The 11,607-nt window shown below is 43.8% G+C and overlaps 1 long non-coding RNA gene across 1 annotated transcript in view; it reads right to left on the bottom strand.

Annotated features, from left to right (window-relative positions):
• LOC109292093 overlaps positions 1 to 11,607 on the bottom strand; it is a 934,440-nt gene that overhangs the window by 57,753 nt on the left and 865,080 nt on the right. The window lies entirely within an intron of this gene.

The following is an 11,607-nucleotide window of genomic DNA, read 5'->3' as shown; positions in this document are numbered from 1 at the left end:
GTCACCCTTTATTTTCCATTGTATGTCTTGAATGTTGTTGCCTTAGAGACTGCTCAAGAGAAGACTGAAGTGGGTGTTGGTACAATTTACAGTTCAAGTTAAATTAAACTCCTTTGTGGCTTTGTGTGGGCTCAACTAAGAATGACATTCTCCTCATATGGCAATTGCTCAAATAGACTACATCTCCCATATCCATAAATGTCTCACACCCTTTGAATTAGAGCTGGTGAAATCAGGATAGTCTATTAATAATCTATTTAATTTTTTTATTATTTATCATTTAATATGACTTGACTGAATATAGTAATGAAACAATTAACTTTATGTCTGAATAATGAGTTTTGTCTGATAATCTCTTTCAGTTCTTTTACTTTACCATTTAATTATACATCTAATGGTATTTTGGGACCTTATCCCTAACACCAGTGTGGAGGCGACATGCTCCTACAGGCTCCTGAAGGGGAGAGGGTAATCCATGCTGGCCCCAAACCCCAGAAACAGACCCTCTGCGGGGATAACTTACCTCCTGCTGAGCAGCCAGAGTGGGAGCCGGGATCGCGGCTGGCGTTACATCGACTGTTTAATCAGCTGTTTCCGCACGGGGAACAGCTGGACCAATCGCGGCAGCCGTACCGGCCGCTGTGGGAAAGTTTAAAAGCCCCGCCGGAACCAGAGCGGGGGAGGAGCCAGAGGGAGAGAGCACTGGTGGGCAGCATGCCAAACATGCTGAGGCTCCTGCGTGGGAGAGGAGTGACACAGCTGGCATGTCGCTGGCTGGTAGAGCAGGGGAAACTTTTGAGCCCCCTTCAGGAGGCAGAGCAGGGGGAGCATTTCGGCTCCCTGGAGAAGGCAGGCAGGGAGGAGAGTTTAAGCTCCCTGTAGGAGGCAGAGCAAGGGAGACATTTGAGCCCGTTGTAGGGGCTGGGGAAGAGGAGGCAGCTCTACATCTCTCTCCTCCCCAGGAGAATATTTCTTCTGAAAAAAAAAAAGAAAAAAAATTCAAAGAGATAAAGAGGGAAGGCTGTGTATCGAGGCAAGTGGGACAAGAGTCAACTGAGCCCACGCAGATGTGAGACCCCACCCAAAGCCAGCTGCAGGCAAGCCCGCAGGACTGAAACCACCATTGTACTAACACCCTTCCGGTTGGCGAGTGGACAGGGTGTAGGGAAAGTGGAGCCCTGTGGAACATTGTACCAAAGAAATTGTGATTACTGCCATTTGCTGGGAGGCCCTCCCAGGAAGATCTCCATTGAACCCCACTCTTGATAGCATAACATCAAAGTCATGGCAGGCGAGTTGAGGGGAGGGGCTACTCATCTGGCAGGCCATGCAACACATAAGGCCCAGAGATCACAACCAGATATAAAAATAGATATTGTTCTCATAACTTATATTAAAAGAGGGTCATTAGGGAGATACGCATTCAGTAAAGAGGTCTGAATTGCTCAACTTTGGCCAACATTTTTGGGTTTCTGTGGGTGCGTCTACATGTGAAATTAAGGTGATAGAATAAACTTGAGTGTTGTTTGCACCAGAGTCAACGACTCCTGGCCGCAGCATCTATATGCATGTCTGGAACAGCAGCACTTTGAGCTGCAGTGGAGCAAGTCCAGGCTGGCAGCAGGCTCATGGGGCCAGCCCTGGGCTCCAGGTAGTGACATCAGGAGATAGAGGGGCTGGCTGGTAGGGGTGTGCATAGCAGGCCCAATTCAATTAGATTTTGGATTCAGCCCAAATTAGGGACAGTAATTCAATTAGTTGATATGGATCACTGTCCCTGATTTGATTCTGCCAAATCTGAATCTGAAGATTCGATGGTGATTTGGAGAATAAGTGATCTGGCCATAGACACAGCTTTAAAACCTTTTTCTACATACCTTGAGGTACCAGCATGGCTTGTGAATGCTGCGATGCTGGGACGGATGGAGCATCCTACAGGAGTGCAGGGGGGGCCTCCACATGGTTGGTGGTGAACTCAGAAGTACTTCCTGGTCCACTGGAGAGCGCACTGGGGCCCCCCCAACACCACCCTGGCTTGGCAACCAGCCACAGGAGGACCCTGGTATCCCCCTGCACACTCCCTGGTAGACCTGGAAGTGGACTGGAAGTGCTTCTGGTCCATTTTTGGGTCTGCTGCTGAGCGCGCTGGGGAGCTCCCTATGCTCTTGTGGGACACTCCATCTGCCCAAGCATCACAACACTCATGAGCCACCTGGTACCTAGTGGTATGTAAAAAAAAAATTATGCTGTGTCTGTGTCCACATCACTGAATCGTTCTGAATCTCTCCGATTAATTCAGAGGGTTCTGATTCAATTCAGAAAGATTAACAGGCCTTCTGATTCAATTCAGATTCAGAGATCCAGCCACCAAATCATCCTGAATCTGCACCGAATTGAATCAGGGACTGAACTTCGCACAGCACTATGGGCTGGGGCATGATAGTGTCCAAAGTACAGAGCCATGTGGCTAGGCGGCAGGCAGGGGTCTGGCCCCCTGCTCCCTGGGCTGACAGGGTGAAATGTATCCCTGTGTCAGCATTTAGACATGTGTTTCACTGCAGTTAATAACTCTGCCCTAAGATAGTACCGTCCCTGACACTCCTGTAGAGAAGACTATTTACTGCAGAGCTAATTAGTCAATTCTGCAGTAGAGGGTGTAGATGCACCCTGTTGGGAATACCAGGGGCCAATCCAGGTTCCATCATGATCACTCAGTATAGACAGACTTCCTCTCAAACAAGAGGATGTCCTTTGCTAGATGCTTAATAAATATAGTTCTGATGAATTTTTCCTAGGTTTTGATTTCGCAGTTTGTGGCTCTCTCCCTGCCTTTGAAAGACTCAGAAATCATAGAGCATAGGGCACAGCAGAGGAAAGATGATATTGGGAATGAGTAAAAAGAGAAGCAACCACAGGAGAGGGGTGCCACCCCCTGTTACCCAATTGCACATTTGATGGCCATATCTGGAGAGAAGGGAAAACCAGTGCTGCCACAGGTTGCTTAGCTCTTCTTTTGTTCCCTGACTGTCTTTGTGTGGGAAGCAGTGACTATGAATAGAAAAAGTGAATGAATGTGAAAGGGATGGGAAAAAATGAGAAGAAACCATCAGAGTTGGGCAGAAGAGGAAAAAACAGCACATGATCAAGAATGAGAATTGACAAGTAAAGGACAATACAAGGCAATTTTCTATTAGGAAAAGAAAAAAGAGATTTTTTTACAGAGACACCTTATAGAAGAAGACAAAGAATAATAAGAGAAGACGAGGACAAGTGATGAGTCAGATGTTAGTCCCAGTAGGATATGGTATGTACTCATGCTGAAGTGGTGAGGAAAGCTGACAGTGCTTATGAGGGAAGGTGGTGAAGCCGTGGGAACACTAAGAGTAGCTTTAAGCATGTCCTTAAAAAGACACTTGAATGTTTTATGTTGGATCATAATTTGATATGGTTATAGAAACACCCACAGTATCATTTTTAATCATTATAAATGACACATTACATATTCAATGGATTACAGAGGTTATTCACCTTTAAACTGTTGACTCACCTTCACTTCTGGCTAGAAATATTCAAACTGCTTTTGAAAGTATATTAACTAAACCTGGCAGGTTTAGCAGAAACATTTGCTTTATCTTTGGAGGGAAAAGTTGGGGAAGGGGAAAAGAAAGCTTCAGCTTCCACTTAACTCCACCTTTGGGCAGTAGTTCCTAATGCCTAGATATATTTGCAAAGTCAGAGTGCTATGTGGTGTTTCAGTTGTAACAAGGCTGACTCCTAAACTTCTGTTTCGTTCTTATGGTAGAGACATCCTGTGCTTTATTACATGGCAAATTAACAACTTTTAATGAGAGACATTGTTAGAAGAATGGTAGAATTATTGTTGGATGTTCCAGCATCGTGTTTATGAATGTCTCCTGCTTTGTTCCTCTGAGTTTAAAACAATGTTTCTTTCATAGTTTTCTGTGTTTGGCTTTGTAGCTAAAGTGCTATAAATCCTGGAAGACTTGTTTCAAAAGGGGTTCACAGGAATCTTTCCATCATTTCATGTGGATTCATATCCCCTGAATTTTGCTTTGACTACTGAGTTAAAAAAACCCAAAGATTCAAAGCTAAGTTCAACCCAAATCACAAATTTTTTCCCTGCCTTTTTTTTTCTCTGAGTCATAACCAGAATAGCAACTAGTAGCAAATGGTTTTCTTTTGAACCTCTGAAGTGGTTAATTCTTGCTAAGACCAGGTTTTGAATTATAGGGGAGCTCAGGGGGGCTGAGCCTTCCCCCATAAGAGATCAGAGCCCCCCCCCCATAAGAGACTAAGCAGCTCAGGCAGTGGCAGCTCTTTCTGGCTTCCAGCTGCCACACCGCACACCCCACTAAGTATTGGAGTGTAATTCGAACCCTGGCTAAGACCTGGGCTTTCACTTTCTGGGAGAGTTAATAAATCTTTTTTAATATTTTGGTGAATCTAGTTTACATTTTAGCTTTGAATGACAATCCTGTTTTGTCATGTAACCTTTTTATTGTTCTTGTTACCTGGAACAGGTTGGTGTAATGTATTTACAGAATGTATTTGGTTAGCTTTGATTTCATATTATGTTTCTTTGTAGGGAAGGTGATTTAGAGAAAGAGTTTCTTATTCCATTTTCTAAATTTTCTTGACTACACAGTCATATGGGGAAACTCCTTCAGCTGTCTGAATGTAGTGATCTTTAGAGTTTATTGGGAATAGGCCTGTATCACCAACAGAAGTATTTGAAATAGAGGTGCAATGGCAATATAGTTAAGGTTCCAAAAGAGTGAATTTCATCCTTGCTCTAGACTTGCATCAAAGCCTGGCTGACTTTGACCCAGTTGCAAATAGGTACCTGGTTATTTGGGCTGAGAAGACAGAGATGGATGTGATACTTGCTGTCTCACTCCCTGTATGCCATTGGCTACAGAAGCTACTAGGCTCAGGAAGATCTTTCCATAAATTGGGACTCTGTAATTCTCCAAAGTCTTAGCAACCTGAAGAGTGACAGATTAGCTGGCACTGGCATCTATATGGGACAAATTTGCAGTACTACTTCTAATTTAGATTTGTTGAAAGCCCTAGTATGGACAGGGCTCTGATACCCAAACCACTTTTAATGTAGGCAGGGTGCATACAGCCATTTGCAGCACCCAGTCTATGCCCATGAGGCTTACTTTAAGCCACATGAATGTAGACTGGGAGCAGCACATGCAGTCATTTCCTGGTACTGGAAGCCCCTGGGAAACTGGAATAAGGAATTCAGGGTTGGGCGGAGTGGCAGGCAGGATTGGGTGGGAGGGCTAGAAGGTCTGCGGGGGGAGGGGGATGGCAGGACTTGTGGGGAGGCTGGTTGGTCTGCAGGGGCTGGGTGGGTCTTTGTAGGGGGAGGTTGTCTATCCAGGGTTTGAATGTTAAAAATAGTCCTGTCAGCATTAGTGGGGAGGAGTAAGAAGAGTGCAACCCCAGGGCTGCGGCTGGTGGCTGGGCTTCTCCAGTCCTGGGACTGCTGTCCAAATGTATATAGGTATTCAATAAATCACGTTAACTCATTCCCAATCTAAATCAGTTAACCTACTCAGGTGAAATAATTTAGATTGGGCCTACCATTTTTTGCCTGATTTAATCCCTTTGAATGCTGCAGAGATAGGCATTTAGATTGGACCAACCCTAGCTAGGACTATCTGAATGTAATGACTGTACATACCTTAAGAGTTAGATATGTTCAACCCAGTTTTAAAATTATACCTGGCTGAAGCAGACTGATGTTAGGACCAGTTTGCCAAAATTCTTTAGTATAATCGATGTTGATATTCAGAGTTTAATACACTAGGCATCTCCATCCGAAGTCATCCATCAGCATCCAAAGCTTGTTAAAATCATTAGTAGCAATTTTTCCATTGTCTCAATAGTTCTTGGTCACCATACATTATCATTTACTTTTACATTTGGAAGTCTTTTTCTTTTTTGCATTTTCCCAGGATAATAGACATATGGGCTGCATCCAGATGAGCATGGCTGTGCAGCATGTAGCACCACAAACACTCAAGACTTTTTTTCTGATGTTCTTTATAATTATACTAAATTATAATATATATTTTTTGTTTTTGTATATTTTTTTGTTTTTTCAGATATGTCAATTTCTGTAATCTTCCATATTCAGTCTGTCTGCTCCTTTTGTGACATGGTCTTTGACTCATGCAATTAGATTTTAATAATTTGAGATCACTGATTTCTTGGAGACAGTCTTCTAGCCTTTCAGTTTGCTTTTGGATTTTGAAATCTTTTGTATGTGCCTGTGTGTATGGGTGAAAGAGAAAGATTAATTGTATGACTTTATTTCTTAATTTTTTAATTTGTTCTCCTGTATACAACAGTTGGTCTTTAAGTTAGGGTAAGTTCATGATTGGAATACAGTTTGATTACTTTTAAGCAAATGTAACTAACTGAAAATTAGAAGACAAGGGGATTGGTACCTGGCGATGATGATGTTCATGATGAATAATAGCAACAGCAGTAGCAACACCGATAACAATATAGGTATGCATATGTTCTATGTTTTTTAAATACTTAAAAGTCAACACTGAAAAGAATTGATTCCATAAACTGTATGACAAAGCCCTGATTTTGCCTTTTCTTTCCTTTATGAATAGCAAATAATCCCATCGACATGAAGGGAAAATGAAAGTGTGACCATAGCATGGGTAGGCATAACCCTGCTAGTTTTTTGTCAAGCACATGTAACACTTGTAATGGTGGTATGGATTTCAGCATAGGCTAGCTACGTGAGCACAAACTCAAATCCCTGGAAAGTTTATGTAACCCATGTTATAGTCTATACTGTCACATCTTCATTTTTATTGATCCATAGATTGTAGAGTCTGTGACTCCAAGATCCCTTTCAGCCACTGTGCCCCAACCTATAGGTGTGCTGGGGATTCCTCCTCCCTAGGTGGAGTACCTTGCATTTATCTTTGTTAAACTGCATCCTGTTGTGTTCTGCCCATTGATCCAACCTGTCTAGATTGGCCTGTATCTGCTCCCTGCCCTCCGGTGTGTTAACTTTGCCCAATAACTTGGTGTCGCCTACGAACTTGGACAAGGTGCTCTCCACACCCTCGTCCAAATCGCTGATGAAGATATTAAGGATCAAACCCTGTGGGACACCACTGCCAACCTCCTTCCAGGCCAAAAACAACCCATCCACCACCAGTCTCTGGGTATGGTCCCTAAGCCAGTTGGCCACCCACCTGACTATAAGCATCCACTCCACAGCTTGCTAGCTTCCTTATGAGAATAGGATGCAAAACTGTGTTGAAGTCTTTCTTAAAGTCCAGGTAGATGACATCTGCCTTGGCTCCTGCATCTAAGCAGCGTGTGACCTGGTCATAAAAGGCTATATGCTTTGTCAGGCAGGATCTACCTATGAAGAACCCATGCTGGTTTCCCTTCAGCATCATTTCCCCTGCTGGGCCTTCACAAATGTGCTTTTTAATGATTTTTTCCAGTGTTTTCCTGAGGATAGAGGTAAGACTGACTGGCCTAAAGTTACCGGGCCCATCCCTCCTCCCCTTCTTAAAAATGGGCACCACGTTGGCCCTTTTCCAGTCCTTGGGGGGGACCTGGCTGGAGCACCGTGAGTGCTCAAATAGCCATACCAACAGCTCAGCGATGACACTGGCCAATTTCTTCAGCACCCATGGATGGAGGTCATCTGGGCCTGCTGATTTGTACCCATCCAGCCCCTCCAAGTGCTCCTTCACTAAGTCAGCACTAACTGTTGGCAGTCTACCTCCTCTCAAACATCTATTGTTATTTATACTAGCCAGATAAAAGCTAGAGCGATGTCTAGCTGTGCAGATCTTTGTATGATCATAATCCAGAAGAGCTAATTCTTTACAAATAAGTGTACCACATAGGATTATATATCTTTCTTTTTATAGTGCCAGTGTGTGCCAGAATACCAAAGGAAAGAATTTGTGAGGTTTGCAGAAAGTTGCTTTTATCCCTTTCTTTCTCTGCTGACTGCTATGTGGACAAAGAAAAACTTATCTTGGGTTTCAGTAGCACTATGGTTGGAGGAGCAACGCAATAATGTAAAGATATGTCCAGCCCTTATCAATATCTTGTGAGTCTTTCAACCCTGGTTTGTAGACTCAACAGGTTTGACTAACTCTCCAAACTTCTGAGTTTGGGTGCTTTTGTGGACCAAACATTAGAAGATATTTGGTTTTAATTATTTGGTTAAAAGCGGGTCCGGATGCTCTCCACCCCAGGGTGTTGAGGGAGCTAGCTGGGGTTATTGCAGGGCCCCTGGCACGGCTCTATGAGCAATCGTGGTGCTTGGGCCAGATGCCAGATGATTGGAAGGTTGCAAATGTGGTCTCCATCTTCAAGAAGGGGAAGAGGGAGGACCCGGGAAACTATAGGCCTGTCAGTCTTACCTCAATCCTGGGGAAACTCTTTGAGAAGATCATCAAGGAACACATTTGTGATGAGCCAGCATCAGAAATGATGCTCAGGGGCAATCAGCATGGATTTATTAGGGGGAGATCATGTCAGACCAACCTGATTGCCTTCTACGATCAGGTCACAAAGGCCATGGATGCAGGTGTCGCGGTGGATGTAGTCTTTCTGGACTTCAGCAAGGCCTTTGACACCATCTCTCACCCCATCCTAGTTAAAAAACTAGGTGACTGTGGCATCGATGCCTACACAGTCAGATGGATTGCAGATTGGCTGAGGGGTCGCACTCAGAGGGTGGTGGTGGATGGGTCATATTCGACCTGGGGGGAGGTGGGTAGCGGAGTCCCCCAGGGCTCGGTCCTGGGGCCTGCGCTGTTCAATTTCTTCATCAGCGATCTGGATGATGGGGTGGAAAGTAACCTGTTTAAATTCGCTGATGACACCAAAATTTGGGGGGAGGTGAGCACGCTAGCAGGGAGTGAGAGATTGCAGAGGGATCTGGATAGGTTACAGGGGTGGGCTAACAGGAACAGGATGCGTTTCAATACGGACAAGTGCAGGGTGCTGCACTTGGGCAGTAGGAACCAGCAGCACACTTACACAATGGGGAACTCCCTACTCGAGAGCACGGAGGCAGAAAGAGATCTTGGAGTCATTATTGACTCCAAGATGAACATGGGCCGACAATGCGAGGTCATGGTTGGCAGGGCTAACCGGACCTTGTCGTGCATCCACAGGTGCATCTCGAGTAGAGCCAAGGAGGTGATCCTCCCCCTCTACGCAACGCTGGTCAGGCCACAGCTGGAGTATTGTGTCCAGTTCTGTGCGCCCCATTTCAAGAGGGATGTGGACAACATGGAGAGGGTCCAGAGGAGGGCCACCCGCATGATCCGGGGACAACAGGGCAGACCCTACAGTGAGAGACTGCAGGACCTGAACCTATTCAGCCTCCACAAGAGAAGGCTGAGGGGGGACCTGGTGACCGTCTATAAACTCACTAGGGGGGACCAGAACGGTTTGGGGGAGACGCTGTTTCCCCTAGCGCCCGCTGGCATAACAAGGAGTAATGGGCACAAGTTGATGGAGAGGAGGTATAGATTGGACATCCGCAAGAACTACTTCACAGTTAGGGCAGCTAGGAGCTGGAACCAACTTCCAAGGGAAGTGGTGCTGGTCCCTACCCTGGGGGTCTTTAAGAAGAGGCTGGATGCCTACCTGGCTGGACTCATTTGAGTCCCATTTCTTGTTTTGGGGTTTTGTTGTTCTCCCACCCTGGCGGGGGGTCAGGCTAGAAGATCTACTAGGTCCCTTCCGACCCTAAATCTATGAAACTATGAAACTATGAATTACTGAGAATCTGAACCAAAGTTAGTTGAAGTCATCAGGAAGACTCCTGTTGTGGAAGTCTTAATTATGAAGCAATAACTTCTTAAGAATGGACACACATGACTGCAACAACATTTCCTACTTAGATAAAATGTGGCATTGAAAACTCTTCCCTCCCACCTTTTATTAATGCATTCTTTGTTGCCTTACCACAAAAAATGCCAGTTTCGCAGAAAAGCTGATCTAGTGTACTTTTTGTCCTATGTGTCCCTGATGTCTGGCAGGTTTGGAAGTTATCATAAATAGGTTAATTTATTGAATGAATGTCTACTAATTAATGTTTTAATGATTAACTGTGTTAATATAATTATGCTTCATCTATTAGACAAGTAGTACGTTAAGAAAGCACATGTATGTTTCATAAGGGGCTCTAAGAGTGAATGTTGTAGAATAATGTAGTATAAATTAGATGCAAAAATTGAATTTAAAATGGAGACTTTCCAACTGGGATTTTTACTGTCTTTAAAGGCTTTAGTAAATGTATTCATTTATTCCATCATTCTCTTGTGGTACCAAGGTCTTCTCAATGTTCATAAAGGTTTAATTTGTCTGTAGCTTTATATATCTATGTCTGTGTATGTATCTATATGTGTGTATATATACATATGTGTGTGTGTGTGTATTTTACAGGTTTCATTTTTAGGTATCCATCCCAATTTCATATTTGAAGTAATGCATATAACAATGCCTAGAGCTGAGGCTGCACAATCATTTCCAGTATAAAACCCTGTTTCCAGTTTCTCATCAAGTTGCCAAGCCTTAGCTATTTGGGCTGAAACATTCCATGGTGGGTGTCTTCTTAAGCATGACATTTTTTACAAAGTTTCAGCAAAAATGGTTTGGCTGTTTTGTAGAACTAAGTGAAGGAAAATGCATTGTTATACATACTAAAAAGTTGTTGCAGCCATTTTCTTGAGAAGTTTTGGCACCTCTGTGTTTATATGTAGCAACTTGGTCACTCTTGTGTCAAGAATATGTCTTGCTGTTCCTATGAAAATTTGCCAAATGTGGCTAAATTATTTCCCTCTTATTTTGCACATGCTCAGTAGAGATTTTGGGGGGGATTTGGCAGCTGAGGTCTCTGAAGATTTTGTCTTCACTGAGTATGCTCCAACTCATGGCTGCAGAGGCAGAGCAGGCGGTTCTCTGACTTTACTGCTCCTGAGCTCTGCTCTGGTATCACTTCAACTAAGAGCACTTGTGTGTTGACAATACTCCCTTTGCTGGTGCCCAGAGCAGAAGAGGCAGTGATCCATATAGAAGATATAGTAGTGAGAAATTACACCCAGGAGAGGTGAATATGAGGCAGTAGAGACCTTGGCAAGATGGACATTTTGCTGAAGTTGAAACTGAGATACTGACATTAATTTCACTGTGCCTCAATTCTGTCTTACCTCACACAGATGCTTTGAAGATAAATGTTAGTTTAATATTAAAGTTCATGAAGCACTCAGATACTATGGTGATATGTGCCTCAGAACAGACCATGAGGAAATTGCCAAATCTGTATTTGAAAATTTGTATAGTTTGAAGTCAATAAAGGAGGAGGCCAAATGGTGAATTATGAGGAGAAAGTGAAGTGTTGAATAGCTGTCATTTGGGGAATACTGTCCATCCTCCTTGCTGAGTTGAGGCAGTGATCCTGCAAAAAAAAAAAGTATGTGCACACGTAATTAAAGACACAGTTATTCATAGATAATAGACATATGGGCTGCATCCAGATGAGCATGGCTGTGCAGCATGTAG

The sequence above is a fragment of the Gavialis gangeticus genome, unplaced genomic scaffold (assembly GCF_001723915.1).
Source record: "Gavialis gangeticus isolate Ggan-Ray unplaced genomic scaffold, GavGan_comp1, whole genome shotgun sequence".
Lineage (NCBI taxonomy): Eukaryota > Metazoa > Chordata > Crocodylia > Gavialidae > Gavialis > Gavialis gangeticus.
Note: the sequence above shows the minus strand (reverse complement) of the source record. Positions and strands in the feature narration are given on the sequence as shown.